The following is a 15,861-nucleotide window of genomic DNA, read 5'->3' on the forward strand; positions in this document are numbered from 1 at the left end:
TGCACTGCTGCCTCTGATAGGCAGCAGCACGGAGGGTGAGGGGGGCAGGCAGGAGCTGGTACACGCGTGAAGCCAGCTCCTGGCACACACCAGCTCTAGTCTTCCAGCCCTGTTCCTGGGGAGCCTGCAACGTGTGTAATCACTAAGGATTTTTATCAGTTATTTTTTAACCGATTTTTTTACATCCCTAGCGTGGGGAGCTAGTCCTCTATCCCCATTGGAGACAGGAATAAAAGCAGTTGCATGGTTGGATTCTCCCGGCTTCTCCTCAGTTGGGTAAAACACCTCTCACCAGGCAGGGAAGGGAGAGATCATATTCAAGAGCCGAGCCACTGAACAATCTTAATGTGACAACTGGGCATGATTATGGTTCTGACCTTTAGCTGTGAGTGCCCACTCAGTAAAACGGTTGCTTGGCGTGATGGATATTAGGGTTTGAAATCACTGACTTGGAAATATCTCGGGGAGTGTTCTTGTGAGCTGCTAAGTTAGGCTGTTAAATGGGGATGTTATGCATGCATGTTGGCTCGCTACGCAAACATTGCAACAGAAAGCCAGGGTGTTGCATAGGACCTGTGTACAGTGCAATCTCTGTGAGTCAACAGCATGCGTCAAGAGCATAAGAAATACACAGAAGCTGTCCAGCATTAAAGCTGATTCAGCCAAATTTCCTTCCGTATCTGTTCCCCTTTCTCAGGTTGTTAGGAGCTCTGAAGTGTTTGGTGACAGTCCCTGGCAACTACAGGAAACCTCATCAGGATTCATTTGTTGCAGAGGGTTTTATAATGTTTTCCCACAGGTATGAGATACCCAAGGCCGTGAAGTGTTGTGAGAGAGGAATTTTTGTTAATGATCGTCAGGGGACTTGCTGGTTTCCTCATATATTTTGATAGCGCCACTGTAACCCGAAAGCACACACAGAGATGAACATTTAACAGAGCACTTACATTTCAGACCAGTAGGTGTGGCTAGAGAGAAGCATAGCGTGATGCTTGCGGGAGCACAGTAGCCAAACAGAAATAAAAGATTGGGAGGAGTCTTCTCCCCAGTATATATGTGCATGACTTCCATTAACATTTAGTTATTGTGTGTGTGTGTGTGCACATCTGGGCCATAACAGGCTGCATAGACAAGATCTTGTGCCTGCATTTACACAGCAAAGTGATAGAAAATTCGATTTAGGCACCACCGGCTGAAATCCAGTGGTCTTTAAACAGTATGTGCCCGATACCTAAAAGGATTCTCTTGGCTTGATGGATGTAAGTCATCAGCTTTCTCATTTCAGGACATACTCTTTTTTTTTCAGCGTAAAGGGTCAAATATATCCTGGTGTCTTGAGGGAATCGCAGCCCTTCGATTTTCTTTGCTACAATAGATTCTGTTTATTAACTAAACCTCAGTTTCCAGCACAAAGTTGCTATTTTCTGGTAGTTGCTAATGAGCAAAAGGCGGGTTTGGGAGGCTACCCTGAAGGAAGGAAGCGCTGGGACCTACCGAGTGCAGGCTCCAGGCAAATGAGGGAGGCAGCAGCTGTGGAAGGAAAGTGATGGGACCAGCTGCAGGGAGGTTTGTGAGGCTGCAGCCAGGGAAAGCGGGTCCGAGCATGACCTCCTCGAGTTGCAGCCTTGCAGACTGCCTAGGATGGAGCCTGTCTTCCAAAAGCAGGTTGCTAATAAGCAGCATGCTGGTACCTGTATCCAAATCCCGTGAACACTAAAGTCAGTGAGAGGGGATTGCTTCCTAGCAAAGTGGTGCTATTAACTAGAAGCTGTTCATCTCCTGGCTGGGATCTTCCTTGAACATCTCTTCCTTGAACGTAAGAACGGCCATACGGGTTCAGGCCCGTGGTCCCTCTAGCCCAGTAACTGGTCTTCCAGCAACGGCCAGTGCCAGATGTTTCCGAGGGAACTACCAGTTTATCAAGTGATCTATCCCCTGTCCTGTCTCAGCTTCTGCCTGTCAGAGGCTCAGGGACACGCAGCGCCTGCGGCTGCTTCCTGGACTATCTTTGACCAAACTGGCTAATAGCCATTGATAGACCTGACCTCCAGTAACTTGTGTATTTTTTTTTAACCCAGTTACACTTTTGGCCTTCACAACACCTCGCAGCAGTGAGTTCCACCAGTTCATTGTGCCTTGTGGAAAGAAATATTTCCTTTTGTTTTAAACCTGCTGCCTATTCATTTCATTGGGTCACCCCTGGTTCTTGTGTTCTGGGAAGGGGTAATAGCACTTCCTGATGCACTTTCTCCACACCAGTCATGATTTTATAGACCTCTATCATATCCTCTCTCCTCCCTCTCCCTCAGTCATCTCTTTTCCAAGCTGATCATTCCCTCTCTCTACTCTTGCCTCGCCTGGAAGCCGTTCCATACCTCTAATCATTTGTGTAGCCTTTTCTGCACCTTACGAGCACAACGGCCGCACAATGTGCACGTTGCTGGGGTTGTTAGTGTCCTCCTGCTGGACTTGGGTGTGTATCTGTTACCAGCACAGAGCAAAGTCAGGCTGTTTTAAGTGTTCTCACTCCACCTTCAGCCCCTGGCCTGTTACTATTCTGTAGCTCACGTGGAGGAGGAGGAGGAAGGGCTGATGCAAACCACCCAGCCCTGTGCAAGTGAGTCAAAGCAGGCATGTGACGATGAGATGGGACCAGCGCAATCTGGCTTCACTCTTCCTCCCTCCCACTCCCTCGAAGCTCCCTCCATTCTCACAGGGCCCAGTCCTGCTGCCAGGGATGTGAATACAAAAGACTCCGGTTACGTTTTTATACTGCAGTTCGTAGGGATGTGAGTGTATAATCGTGTAAACAATTAACCAATAAGCCTGGGCTGATTGGTTAATCCTAACAATTACATGCACAAACACCTCCTCCCCCTCCCCCCAGCTGCCTCTGTATTAGAGGTGCGGGGGGGAGGGAGCTGATGCCTGGGGGGAGCTGGCTTTTAAGCCGGCTTCCCACGACCTCCAGATCCCACACAGATGCCTGTTCCCCGCAGCTCTGCACTGCTGCCTCTGATAGGCAGCACCACAGAGGATGCGGAGGGCGGGCAGGAGCTGGTACACGTGTGAAGCCAGCTTTCAAGCCAGATCCCTGTGTGTATCGGCTCATGCAGAGCCACCGGCCCCCACGCTGCTGTCTCTCCAGGCAGCAGTACAGAGGTGAGGGGGCAGGAGGAAGCCAATACGCATGGGGAGCCAGCTCCCTATGAGCACCTGGCTTCACGGAGCCGCCTTGCTCCCCATACTGCTGCTTCTATATCAGGCAGCAGGGAGGGCAGGCGGGATGCTGGTGCAGGCCCTGTCCACAGGTAGCTCGGGTCCCCTGTGGACAGGGGTGGGTCCCCTGGAGCAGCTCCCATCTCTCCGCACTGCTTCCTCTGATACAGAGGCAGCAGCACAGCGTGGCAGAGGGCTGGCTGGGAGCGCACTGGCTGCTGGCCCCACTCCCCGGGGACTATCGAAGAATCCTGGAACTGCTCAGCTTTGGGGCAGCTACTCAATTATTACATGACACACTGTCTAGCGTCCCTAGTAGTTAGACATCTGCAGCTGGCCTGGGGCCACCTGGCTCAGGCTTATAGGGCTCAGGCTAAGAAGCTGTGTAATAACTGTGGGTGTCGATGTTCTAGCTTTGGGACCCTCTCCCCTTGCAGGTTCCACCATGATCCCAAATGTCTACCCCCCCCCCCCCCAATTCAATAGCTTCTTAGCCCCACAGCTGGCAGTGTAGACTTCAGTGAGCATTGGCCAGGCCTATAAGTCCTAGGGTGTGTCCTGTGATTCCCCTGCAAGTAGGATGGACTCTGGGGATCTGGAGGTATCCAAGCCAAGTACAGAGAGGTAATGGGGGCGTTCTAATGTCTCTTATCATATGGACCTGTGGCAAATAGACAGTCGCATCGCTGCTGCTATCCGGGGTAGCTGTCTAGCTCAGGACGGGTTAGACAGCCGTTCCGAGAGGACAATGGCACATGCCTTGGAAAAGCAGTGATGCATCTAAGTATAGTGGTAGTAACTGGGCTTGATTCAGCTGCACTAGCCACCCAGCAGATCTGTGTTCCAGATCTGCTCTCTCCAATCCGTGTCTGAACTTCATTGCTCTGGTAGGACGTTTTTGTCAAGGGCTGTTGTGACAGTATCGTGTCATTCACCTGGATTAGGACTGAGCACGTGGTTTGGATATCTGGAATGGAGGGTTAGTTCTGATGTGTTTGGTTTGCAGCGCTCTAGCTGAGAGCAAATCTGCAACACAGAGCAGTTTGGTCAAGATGTCCGTGGTCTGAACTGGGATTTATTTATATATCTATGAATCTGACCAATGAGAGAAGGCTGAAGGATTTGGGTTTGTCTAGTTTAGAAAAGAGAAGATGGAGGGGGGACATGAGAGCAGTTTTCAGGTATCTAAAAGGGTGTCATAAGGAGGAGGGAGAAAATGTGTTTATCTTGGCCTCGGGATAGAACAAGAAGCAAGGGGCTTAAACTGCAGCAAGGGAGGTTTAGGTTGGACATTAGGAAAAAGTTCCTAACTGTCAGGGTGGTCAAACACTGGGATAAATTGCCCAGGGAGGTTGTGGAATCCCCATCTGTGGAGATATTTAAGAGTAGGTTAGAGAAATGTCTATCAGGGATGGTCTAGACAGTGCTGAGTCCTGCCATGAGGGCAGGGGACTGGACTCGGTGACCTCTCGAGGTCCCTTCCAGTCCTAGTGTTCTAGGATTCTATATTTTGTATGTAAAGCTAGAACTGCCAGGTGACGATCCATTGCGGCCATGGACCCAATATCATCTACAATTGTAACATCAGCCTGCGTTCCCTAAGCACTCACTAGGGCTGCCTTTGCCCCATGCGTGGGAGACAGGGTCGAAGATGCTGACTGCAGCCCAGGTTATGCTACAAAACCAGCCATGTTTCAAGATAGCTGTGAAAACACTGTGCCCTAGCGAAGTTCTTGAACGATTTCTTCTTGACAGCAGCTTTTGCTTGCCACATGGACACCCCCTTCCTCTCGCCGGTTCATGGATGCAGGCCCGTTGTGCCATGCAGCGGCAGCTGGTCACCGTGTTCTGTACATGCGTAAGCCCCGTCTACACTACAGCGTTTGCTGTTGTCATGGTGATGCTGCGCCTGTGGTGTGAATCTATGGGTGCTAAGCTTGAGCTGCCTGTGGGAGGAGGCCTAGCAGGAGAACGCAGTTCTCTACAGTGGGTCTAAGGGTATTTTGGTGGGTTTTTTCTGCACGCGGAGGCAATAATACGCCATGGTATAACAAGGCTGACCTCGGTCGCTGCTGAGTGCTGTTTGTGTGGTAAAGTCAGCGGAACAGAAATGTTTTCTTTAAAAATACAAAAATAAATAAAGGGACTTGTGAGCATCCTAAAGCGCAGAGCCCAAGAGGAGAAAAGCTCTCACTCCATAGATAAATGAGATTTCAAACTAGCCATATGTGTGTTTTATAATCTGATATATTTGAGAGAGTGTCTGTCTGTGTGTGCATCTGTTCAAAGGCTACTCCTGAACAGTAAGAGCTAGGACCGCCAAATTTGCCGTACAGTTTTGTCTTATCATAGCTGAAAGCAAGGTCAGGGTTTGGTTGTGCCACGTAGAATGGGATGTGCCTGGAATGGCTTCTCATAAAACCAGACAGGAAAGAGACAGAAACACCAGGCAGGTGGAGTTGAACCGGTTTTGAACTGGACAGTCCAGTATTTGAGCTTTGTGTTTGGGAAACAAATTGAGAAAATAGAACTGTCCGGGATCTTCTAAATCAGATGGAATGCGGATTGTGATGTGATGTCAAGTGTGTCTGGTATTTTTGTTGAAACCATCTGGCAACCCTGCAGGCAGGTGAAAGGGGTTGGCTGAGGGCTGCCTCTCTACCCCGCAAACTACCTCAGCCCCAAGTCTCCCACACCCCAGGTGCCCTTTATGGAGGGTGGAGGGGGCTGAAGGTCTCCCCGTTCATATGGGAACAGTAGTCAGTCAGTTTTCGGGGTTGTCCCAGTGCGTTCCTGATAGGTCCTCCACTCCGTCGGTGGTGATACATTTTCGGCTGCGTGCCTGTGCTCCCTTTATCTACAGCGTTAGACCCCCTGCGCTTGAGTCAGCAGAGTGGATCTCGGAGAGCCCGTGGCAATGGCAGATTCAGGCAAGGATGAAGCCGATCGCGCAGGTTTATTGCCAGGTGCGATGCATTAATAGTTGTCAGCAGACAATCTCAACACCAAGCCACTGTGCATTCTGCAAGCGTTGGCAATGGACCGACACTTAGCAGGCCTATTGCCAAATGCCAGGCATTAACAGAGGTTAGCAGACAGCCTCGACACTAAGCCACTGTGAATTCTGTCAGTCTTGGCAATGACACCTGCTATTTCAGGTGCCTAGTGCGCCCTCCCCACAGTCGGTCGGCACTCCCCTTTCGTGGTGCCCTTCTATAGACATGTACAAACAACTGACATCACTTCTTTATGTACCCGGTTGCCGCTTCTGTTGTCTAGTTACCACCCCTCACCTGGCAGCAGGGGAGTTGACTTACTATCCTTCATGCTGTCAACTTCGACCCAGTCGGTATGTACATTCGTTTTTGGGCAGTCGTTGGTATCAAGACATTTCTTATTGAAACGTTCTGCTGCCCTCTGGCTCACAATCTGTACCCAGTGCCTCCCTATGTCCTTCCATGCTCCACCTAACTTACACAATTATCTGTAGCAGCGTTTCTCCAGCAGTGGGACGAGTACCCTTAGGGGTACTCGAGAAGTCTGGGGGGTTACGTCAAGACAACTGAAATTAGGAGAGAACTGAATTTTTGTTTTAAGTTTTACAGCGCTCGATTATTTTTGTACTTTTTACACCCAAAAATGTTATCGCCCGCGTGGCAACGATTAAGTTATTTAAACAAATGTGTTGCAATGGTAGAAAAAAAATGTGTGTGAAAACTGTAGGTACTCGGGGTACTTATAATTTTTTTTTAAAGGGTACTTTATAAAAAAAAAAAAAAAAAGGTTGAGAAATACTGATCCATAGGGTCTTTTTCCTGGCTGCTGTTACTGAACCAAAGTCTTGCTCGCTAGATTCCAGGCCTGTTGCTGTTTTTACGTCACAGGCCTTTATTCGGGCCAGCTGACTCCATGTTACCGACCCTCAACTTACTAGAGGGACACTGCCGGCTGTTCCCCTTCATCAGGGCGCAAGGGGAAAGCGCACCATTTGCTGCATTCCTCACTCTGGCTGGGGAACGCAGGGGGCAGACCAACCTGGACCTGCCCCAGCCTTGGGATGTGCCCGGCTGTGCCCGCTGGAGCTGCAGCAGCCATAGAGCGGCGCTTCTCACCTGGCCCCAAGCTACTGTGGGCTGGGGATGTCCTCTCTCCCCGAGGCAGCCTGCATCCTGAGCCCCCTCCTCAGAGCGATGATTTCAATGAATCATGTTCATTTTATTTTCCAAAGCCCCAAAGTAGGTCTCGCTACCAGCTGATTCCGCTGAAGGTGTCGTTGTCACATCAAACAGCGAGCACAGCCTCTGGTTCTGTCCAAAGGTCCGTAATACCGAGCGTTACTGTTCTAGGAGCCTTTATTTGTGACTTTCTTGATTTGGAAAGGAACAGAGCGCTTTTCTCCTGACTTGGCACGAGACTCCGAACAGAGCAGAGCATTGTCTTTAGATAATTCTGCTGGGATGTGTATACGGCGACAGCTGGGATTAAAACTCTCCAGTAGAGAGAGCCAGAGACGTGTGCCTGCATGCACATGTACAATCGCTGTGCTCCCCTGGTGACCCAGGCAGACTGAGTAAAGGGGCGCTCTCTAGACAGGTGAACGAGGAGCAATGGGCTCAAGTTGCAGTGGGGGAGGTCTAGGTTGGATATTGGGAAAAGCTATTTCCCTTGGCGTGTGGGGAAGCACTGGGATGGGTCCCTAGGGAGGGGGTGGAATCTCCATCTCTAGAGGTTTTTAAGTCCCAGCTTGACCAAGCCCCGGCTGGGTTGATTTAGTTGGGTTGGTCCTGCCTTGGGCAGGGGGCTGGACTCGATGCCTCCTGAGGTCTCTCCAGCCCTTACCCAAGCGGGTGTTGTAAATGTACACACTGCCCTTGGTGGGGCACCTCTAGGCTGAATTTTCAAAGGAAACGGGCAGGGATTAAGCAGCTCCTTTGGAAACTGAACAGGACTCGGGTTCCTGTCTGCTCTAGGAGCTGTTGAAACTGGCCGTGAGCCCCTGGTGGCGTTTTATTTGGGTGTCCGAAAGGACGCCAGGATTTTGGGTGGACGTCCATGCAGTCCATCGATCTGAGGTATGGATCTGCCACCACCCCCTCCACCTACCCCCGTACGGTAGCATCCGAGCGCTTCACCACCTTCAGTGGCTTTATCCTCACGGCACCCTGTGAGACGGGGCAGGGCTAGTATCCCTGTGGGACAGATGGGAACCAAAGGCAGAGAGACGAAGGGACGGTTTTTCAGAGGTGTTCAGGTGGGTAAAGATCTAGACCCGTGCCGAGAAGCAGTCTCTGAAGCACTAGGGGCCTAGCCCGCATCTGCATCTTTAGGTGCCCACGTACCTTTGCAGATGTAGCACTAAGTGACTCACCCAAGGTCACACCCGGAAGTCTGTGGCGGAGCTGGGAACGGAATCTCACACTCCCAAGTCTCAGGCCCTAAGCAGTGAACCATCCTTCCTGGCTCCAGACTGGCAATGAATAATGATAGTAGTAAATAGGGAGACAGTCACTGCCTGCACCGTGAGCCTGTTGCTCCGCCGAGTCTAGAGATGTAAATATCGATCAAAACAGTTAACCAGTTAAGCGATGACAATTACCTTGTTCAGCCAGTTAACCAGCGGTGGGCTGGCGCAGGGCACTGGGGTCTCCCTGGGGCTGTGGTCCTGCTGAGTTGGGGGGCAGGCAGGGCTGGTGTAGCTCCAGGCTAACCTGCCCACCTGGGCCGCACCAGTGTGGCGGGAGCCAGGATCCCTGCCTGCTCTCTGGGGCCCTCCGGGTTCACCTGCCTGACCCCCAGCCCCACTTGTTACCCTGACATAGCTGAGGCGTGGCTGGCAGTCCGGTTAACCAGTTCCCCAGTAAGCATTCGGTTCAGCCTAATGTTTACCAGGTAACCGGCAGGGGTCCCTGTAAGCTGAGCGCTTGGGCAGCCACCCAGGAGAGGTTCAAATGCCACCCAGCTGATGAGCAGAGCACCCACAGTCAGCAGCAAGTGTTTCTACTAGTGGTGCACATAGCAAAATTTATTCCGCACATGGAATAAATTGGAGGGAACATTGGTAACCCGTTAACCTTTTACATCCCTCGACCTCTGTCCTTCAAGCAAAGACCTGCCTACCCATGCAAATGCAGATTTTTAACTTTAAAATGGAAAAAAAAGGAAAAAGGAGGCTTCTTTAAGTTCCAAGCTGGCATGAGTGCCCGACACGTCCGACCAGCCTGCCTGCCTGACAAGCGATCCCTGCTTCGATCTGTCTGGCAGAGAGTGTATCTGGCAGTGCAACACAAGAGGGTGTGGTATAAACACCAAAATAACCCTGCCGGGAGATTGTCAAACCTCTGGGTTGTTGATCTGTGACGTGGTGCTCCGTGGGTGGAGTGATCCCCGGCTCTATCAGATTCGCTCCCCGCAGCAACTAGGTTTTGTGCCGTTTGTTTTCCCTCTGCCTCATGCAACTTGTTTTGCTTCTTCAGAGTTGCAGTTTCGGTCCAAGCTCCCCGAGCCGTGGGGAGCCTGCTTCTCTGGTGAGAAGCATCTGGGCTGGTTTCCACCCCCTGTGAGACGGCCTCGAAATGCTCCGGGAGCAGGCCGAGCCTCCCTCGTGTGCATGCCGGTGCGCTCAGTCACCGGGGCGAGGCCCAGGGACACAAAACAGCGTCCTTCCGAAAAGCTGTACCCAGGATTATCAATAGTGGAATATGACGTAGGGATGTCAACGGGTAACTGGTTAATTGGTTACCTGGTAGGCATCACCCTTGCCGGTTAACGGGTATCCGGGAGCAGCCCCCCCTCCATGGCCCGCTGTGGGAGCAAGAGTTGGCTGCCCAGTGTGTGGAGGGGACAGAAGCAAAAGCCGCCATCTTCCCCATGCTTGGGGCTGCTGGTCCTGCTGCTGGCAGCCCTAAATCTGAGGGGGGCAGTAGCTGTAGCCGGCAGCCCCAAGCGTGGGGAGGCCAGGAGCAAAAACTGCCTCCCCCACAAGGTTCGGGGCTGCCAGCTCCCTCGTGGGATCCCACTTAACCAGTTAAACCCTCTGTCACTGCTGCTAAGTTGGGGAGGGGGGAGACAGACTCCCCACCCCGGCACCAGTATTGCCCCTCCCAGGTGCTGGCCTGTCCCTCTCTCCTCATGTTTGGGGGCATGTGACCCCTTGTATCCCCCCTGTGTCGCCCCTGCGTGGGAGCCCATGGATTGTTCTGCCCCGGGGCCCACAATTGCTCTCCGTGGGGCTAGCCCTGGGGTGTCCCAAGGTTAACCTGCAGAGCATGAGGGGCTCAGAGGAGATTCACAGGGTGCAAGGTCTTGGAGGGAGGGGGATGAGCAGGGACGAAGCGCGAATCCGCAGCTTCATGGTGCCCCAAAAGAGCTGGGAGGGTGGAGCAGAAGTGTGGGGCTCTAGGGCCCCAGTGCATGAGAGGCACGTGGGGGAGGGGCAGACGGGAGGGTGCACGGGCCTCCGGGAGAATCCCATAAGGCCGCATGTGGCCCATCACGGGCTGGATCTTCCAACAGCTTTTCCGTTCCATTCCACAGAACAGCCTCATCTCCCTAGGACTGCTTAGAGTTATTTCAATACTAAATTCAACACAGTTACTGCTGCCCCCAAACTTCTGGTGAGCGGCAGATGCTGTCGTGGCTGCATTGTTGAAGTTGCCCAGGGGCACTGAGACACTTGAGGCTTTTGGTGCTAGAAAAGAGGAACGCACCTTTCTGCTTCCCACTCTTTCGGGCAGGAGTGGAAGCTCGTTAAAGCTAGAGGAAAGGTTTGACTTCCTCATTTCCCATCTCCATAACTAGCTGCTCCAGTGCCCCTTGTCCTGAGAGCTGTTGCTACTCAGTGTTGCTGGGGAAATGATCACTAGTTAAATTGTTAACCAGGCTGACATTCAGACTGCCATCATTAGGCTTCAGAGTTACCGCTCAAGTTAGATAAATGGAAGCCATTCACACATTTCTCAGAACTATTGCTGTGGGGTGGCTGGAGGCCTAGGCAAAGATTTCTGAGTTGGTTGCATTCAGTTCACCCTCAGAAGTGTTCTTGGTGAGCAGAAGCAATACGGATTGCATATCTTCTATGTTAAAAACAAATGAGAACTTTAGATATGTAGACCACAAGTAAGTGGTAGGGAAATAAAAACTGAATGTCTATGTCCATTTACATGGCAGCATAATCCTTCTAGACAGGAAGCTGGAGCATGGCAAACCCACTGGGAAAAGCTTCAGGGGGTAGCCGAGTTAATTTGTACAGGATAAACTTAAAAAACAACAAATAGAAATAAAGAAGTGGGTTGTGCCCACGAAAGCTCCTGATACCATCTGCATGTTTTGTTAGTCTTTAATCCACTAGGAAAAGATGGCAGATAATCAGCGAGGGATGGACAGCCAGCTTGGATCCATGGAAGAGTGAGATGTGACATACCTGGTAGATCCCCCAGTCTTGCCTCTGTCGGATTAGACATGGCCTGGGTTTGCCCATATCCTGACAGGGGCGTTTCTGCCTGTTATCAAAGGCCCTCCCATGCTGGGCACCTCCCAGGAGCAGCTCTGCCCTGTTTTGCATTTGAACGGAGTCTGACGAAAGGACAGGTGTGTTAGATTGTATATTGGAGATGGGTCCTACTTGAAAGGATCCTGTTTCCTCTAGTGCAAGTTTTAAAAAAAAAGACCCACTTTGCATTAACCTCAGACATCAAAAGAGGGGCTGGTTTTGGCATTCAAGGAATATAAACCACAGTGGTTGTCTGACACACCTAAATACGCACCTAAATGCTGATACCATTATTGGACCTAACCAAGTGAGTTATAAGATCAAGAACACATGTTCCTGCGCATCCAGAAATATAACTTATGCTATCATGTGCCGAAAGTGTCCGTCTGCTATGTACAAACGTCTCAGACACTTTGCCAAAGGATCAATGCCCACAAAACAGATATTAGACAGGATCACAAAGAAAAAACAGTTTCTTGCCATTTCAACCAGCAAGGACATTGTCTCAATGACTTGATTACCTGCATCCTGCTTCAAAGGCTTTTTAAGACTACACTTGAAAGAGAATCCTCTGAAGTCATTCATGCTTAAATTTGACACTTTACACTTAAGTTTGAATAAAGACTCTAATTATCTTACCCATTGCAAAGATAGCTTCCCCAATTATCACCTCTAGTATCATTAGCTCACAGACATTTACCCCCCCCATCCCCCTTCTGTTCTGAAATGTGATTTGTCCTTTTCATATGTGTTCATTTTTTTTAATTGTATCCTTTGGTATCTATGGTTGTGACAATTTTCTTCCACTGTTTGATCTGAGGAAGTGGGTCTGGCCCACGAAAGCTCATCACCTAATAAACCATCTTGTTAGTCTTTAAAGTGCTACATAGTCCTGTATTTTGTTCCAGCTACACCAGAATAACACGGCTGCATCTCTATCACTATTCTAAATACCATGTCTCTAAAACACAGCAGCTCACCATCCCTTTACTTAGGGACAAAGTGAGGTTCCTGCCAACTAGGGACCACAGCAGATGGATTAATGAAAATATTTGTTTACAGGCTCGGTGACAGTCTCCACCTGGCCTAAAGCTACTGCGGCCTGGCTCTGTCAATGCTTTGCATCCGTTGATCTTGAGGTGTTTTACAATGCAGGTGGGCATCCCCCTTTGAAGAATAAGATCCAGGGCTTGTCTTCGGTGCAAAATGAATTTGTTATAACTCCTGGTCTGTCCCCAGGGTCAGCTCTTAACTCAGAAGTGGGGGAGCTTTGAACTCCGGTTGGCTGGCCGGGCTGGGTGGACAGGCTAAAATTGGAGTGGACCCAACTTGGCAGTAGCTAACATGACTGCAGTGTGGATGCAGGTGAGTATCTCTTGTCCTCCTAGGTCTTCCCCCGGGGGCCCAGAAAGGACACACAAGGTCTCCCACAATTTCCTGGGAAAACTCAGAGACTCAGCTAACTACAGCACAAACTCCTACAGGTGCGTGCTCTGAAGTTCTAGCCCGACAAACGGTTAATACAGGGCTGGTGTGGACACAGCAAGTTGCATGTACTTTCACAGCATGGCTGCTCTCGCTCTCAAGTGAGGCTAACGGTGCAGCAAAGAGATGCCTGCCTAAGGTGCAATGATTTGCCCAAAGTCACACAGCACGGCTGGGCCCAGATCCCAGGTTTTTGGGGTGTCACCCTGAGTGCCCGAGACTGGTTGATTCTACTGCCATATTTGCTTAGGCACCCCCAAATACTAGGGATGTTAATAATCGTGTATTTGTATGGAGCTAGCTTACGGGGAACCGCTGGCTCCCCACAAGCACCAGCTCCTGCCTCCCCTGCCCCCACTTGCTGCCTCTGATACAGAGGCAGCAAAGGGAAGGCGTGTGTAACCGTTAGGATTAACCCAGTGGTTCCCAAACTTTTCAGCATCACGCCCCCTTTTTGATTTTTGAGAAACCCTCATGCCCCCCCCCCCATAGGAGCAAAACTTGTTGAGCCCCCCCAAAAAAGGGGGAAAAAAAGGAACTAACCGGGGCCGAAAAACAAAAATAGCAGAAAAATTTAGGGGGGAGGATTGACGGGGAGAGGGCTGGGTCGCCTCTTGCCCCCCCTGGAATTTCTTCACGGGCACGCCCCCCAGTTTGGGAACCTATGGATTAACCGATGAGCCTGGGCTTATTGGTGAATCGTGTAAATGATCACATGTGAACATCCCTGCCGAATACCCAGGTAGCCGTCAGACGCTGCTGTTCTTCCCCCTTTCCCAGGCATGCAGCAGGGCGGGCTACCTCTGGCCTGCTCCGTGGCGGCTGGGTCCCCGCAGCGGCCTGACTGGTCACAAACAGCCTATGCACAACTCTCACCCAGCGGGGCCCTTGCACGATGCTGACTCACTCAGATGCCCGGCTGTGGCGTTGGTCACCGGGAGATGCACCCAGCTCGGAATCTCGCTTAACCACAAAGGAGGAGTAACCCCCGGCTACTGCCCAGCTGCTAGCGAGAGGATGGTCTGGATGGGCAGGGCCGGCCTTACCATGAGGCAAACTGAGGCAGCCGCCTCAGGTGCCACACTGGAAGGGGGGCACTAGGACCCAGAGTGTAGAAAATTGTGTCTGCTGCTGGTGCATGTGTATTCTCTCTGCTCTAGATGCACAGGGATGGTGGAAGGAGGGCACAAGAGACCTAACAGGCAGGCAGGAGAAAAGGGGACATGGGGGTGTCATTTGTGCTCCCCGCCTCAAGTGCCAAAATGTTGTGAGCCAGCCCTGCGGAGGGGGAGGGGAGCGGCCAAGTCCCCCGCCCATTCTCCTCCAGTTTTGGCAGGCGTCTCCCTGCCGGGCCATTGCTGTTGTCCTTCGGCAGCCGTTCAGCCCCAAGGCCCTGCTGGGTGCTTGCAGTGTTTTGCTCCCTGTATCAAACACAAACAGCCTGCGGAAGAGCTGAGCAAAGGCCACGTCTCTCCGCAAACAACGGCCCTCCCTCTGGGAGGGGTGGCAGCGAAAGCTGCATCAACACAGCCTGCCTGTGCCGCGTGAGAAATGGAAACCAAAACTGGCCATTTCCTGGAGGGTTTTGCTTCGTGTTTCATAACCGCCCAAGTGCGACTCACAGTGACTCAGGCTGCTCTCTGACTCCCCCTCGCTGCCCCCTTTATGAAATCGGCCAGGATCCGGGCGCCTCCCCAGCTGTGTTGAGCACTAAGCATCTCTCCTGTGGGTCAGGCCAGCCCCCGTGCAGGAACCATCTGCAGAGACTGGGAACAGGGCAGCGTTTGCAGCCTGGCCGGCGTGGTCCTTCAGCATTCTCTGTCTCGGTTCCCATGGCCACAGCCCTGCTGCTGGGCGTGTAGCATGAATGGCTCTTGCATCAGCTGAGCACACATCTGGCCCCATGCATGACACCTCAGCCGCTCTCTCACTTCCCCCTTGTTTGGGTTTCGGGTGGGGTTTAGAGCTGGCTTCCGGAAGCAGGCGCGGAGGCACAGCTGTCAATGCCAGCCGTTCGAAATGAGTCATGCCCCCCACCCTGAGTTCTGATGAGACTAGCTTAAAAACATCAGGTGATTTCTTAAATGCCAGGGGGGAGATTTTTCTCCTGTTTGGGCCTTTATGGGTCACTTGTTCCTGATTTTTCTCACCCCTCCCCCCACAGAGCCGGAGACATTTTTTTTTTTTTTTTTAAGAAAGTGGCGATTCTGCCCTAATCCCATGTCTCTAGGAGCTGGGACTTTAAGAAAGAAACACCCAGGAGTGTGAGATTCAGGATATGATCCCAAGAGTGAATACTGCCGAGGCCTGGCAAGGTTTGCAGCCACTAGTGGGAGTTATTGCATGTGCAGGACTTGGATGACATGGCTGCCCCAGCTACTAGCAGAATGCTGTTGGGGGTCTCGACATGGCTGGCTTCTGGACATGGATAGGAGGTGCTGGTGGCTGACCTGTTTCCCCAGCCCAGGAACATAAGTGTGGCTAGACTGGGTCAGACCAAAGGTCCATCTAGTCCAGTATCCTGTCTGCCAACAGCGGCCAATACCAGATGCCCCAGAGGGAGTGAACACAACAGGTAATCACCATGTGATCCTTCTCCTGTTATCCATTTCCAGACAAACAGAGGCTAGGGACACCATTCCTACCCATCCTGGCTAATAGATTCATGG

This window comes from Pelodiscus sinensis, chromosome 17, assembly GCF_052426305.1.
Source record: "Pelodiscus sinensis isolate ZL-2025 chromosome 17, ASM5242630v1, whole genome shotgun sequence".
Lineage (NCBI taxonomy): Eukaryota > Metazoa > Chordata > Testudines > Trionychidae > Pelodiscus > Pelodiscus sinensis.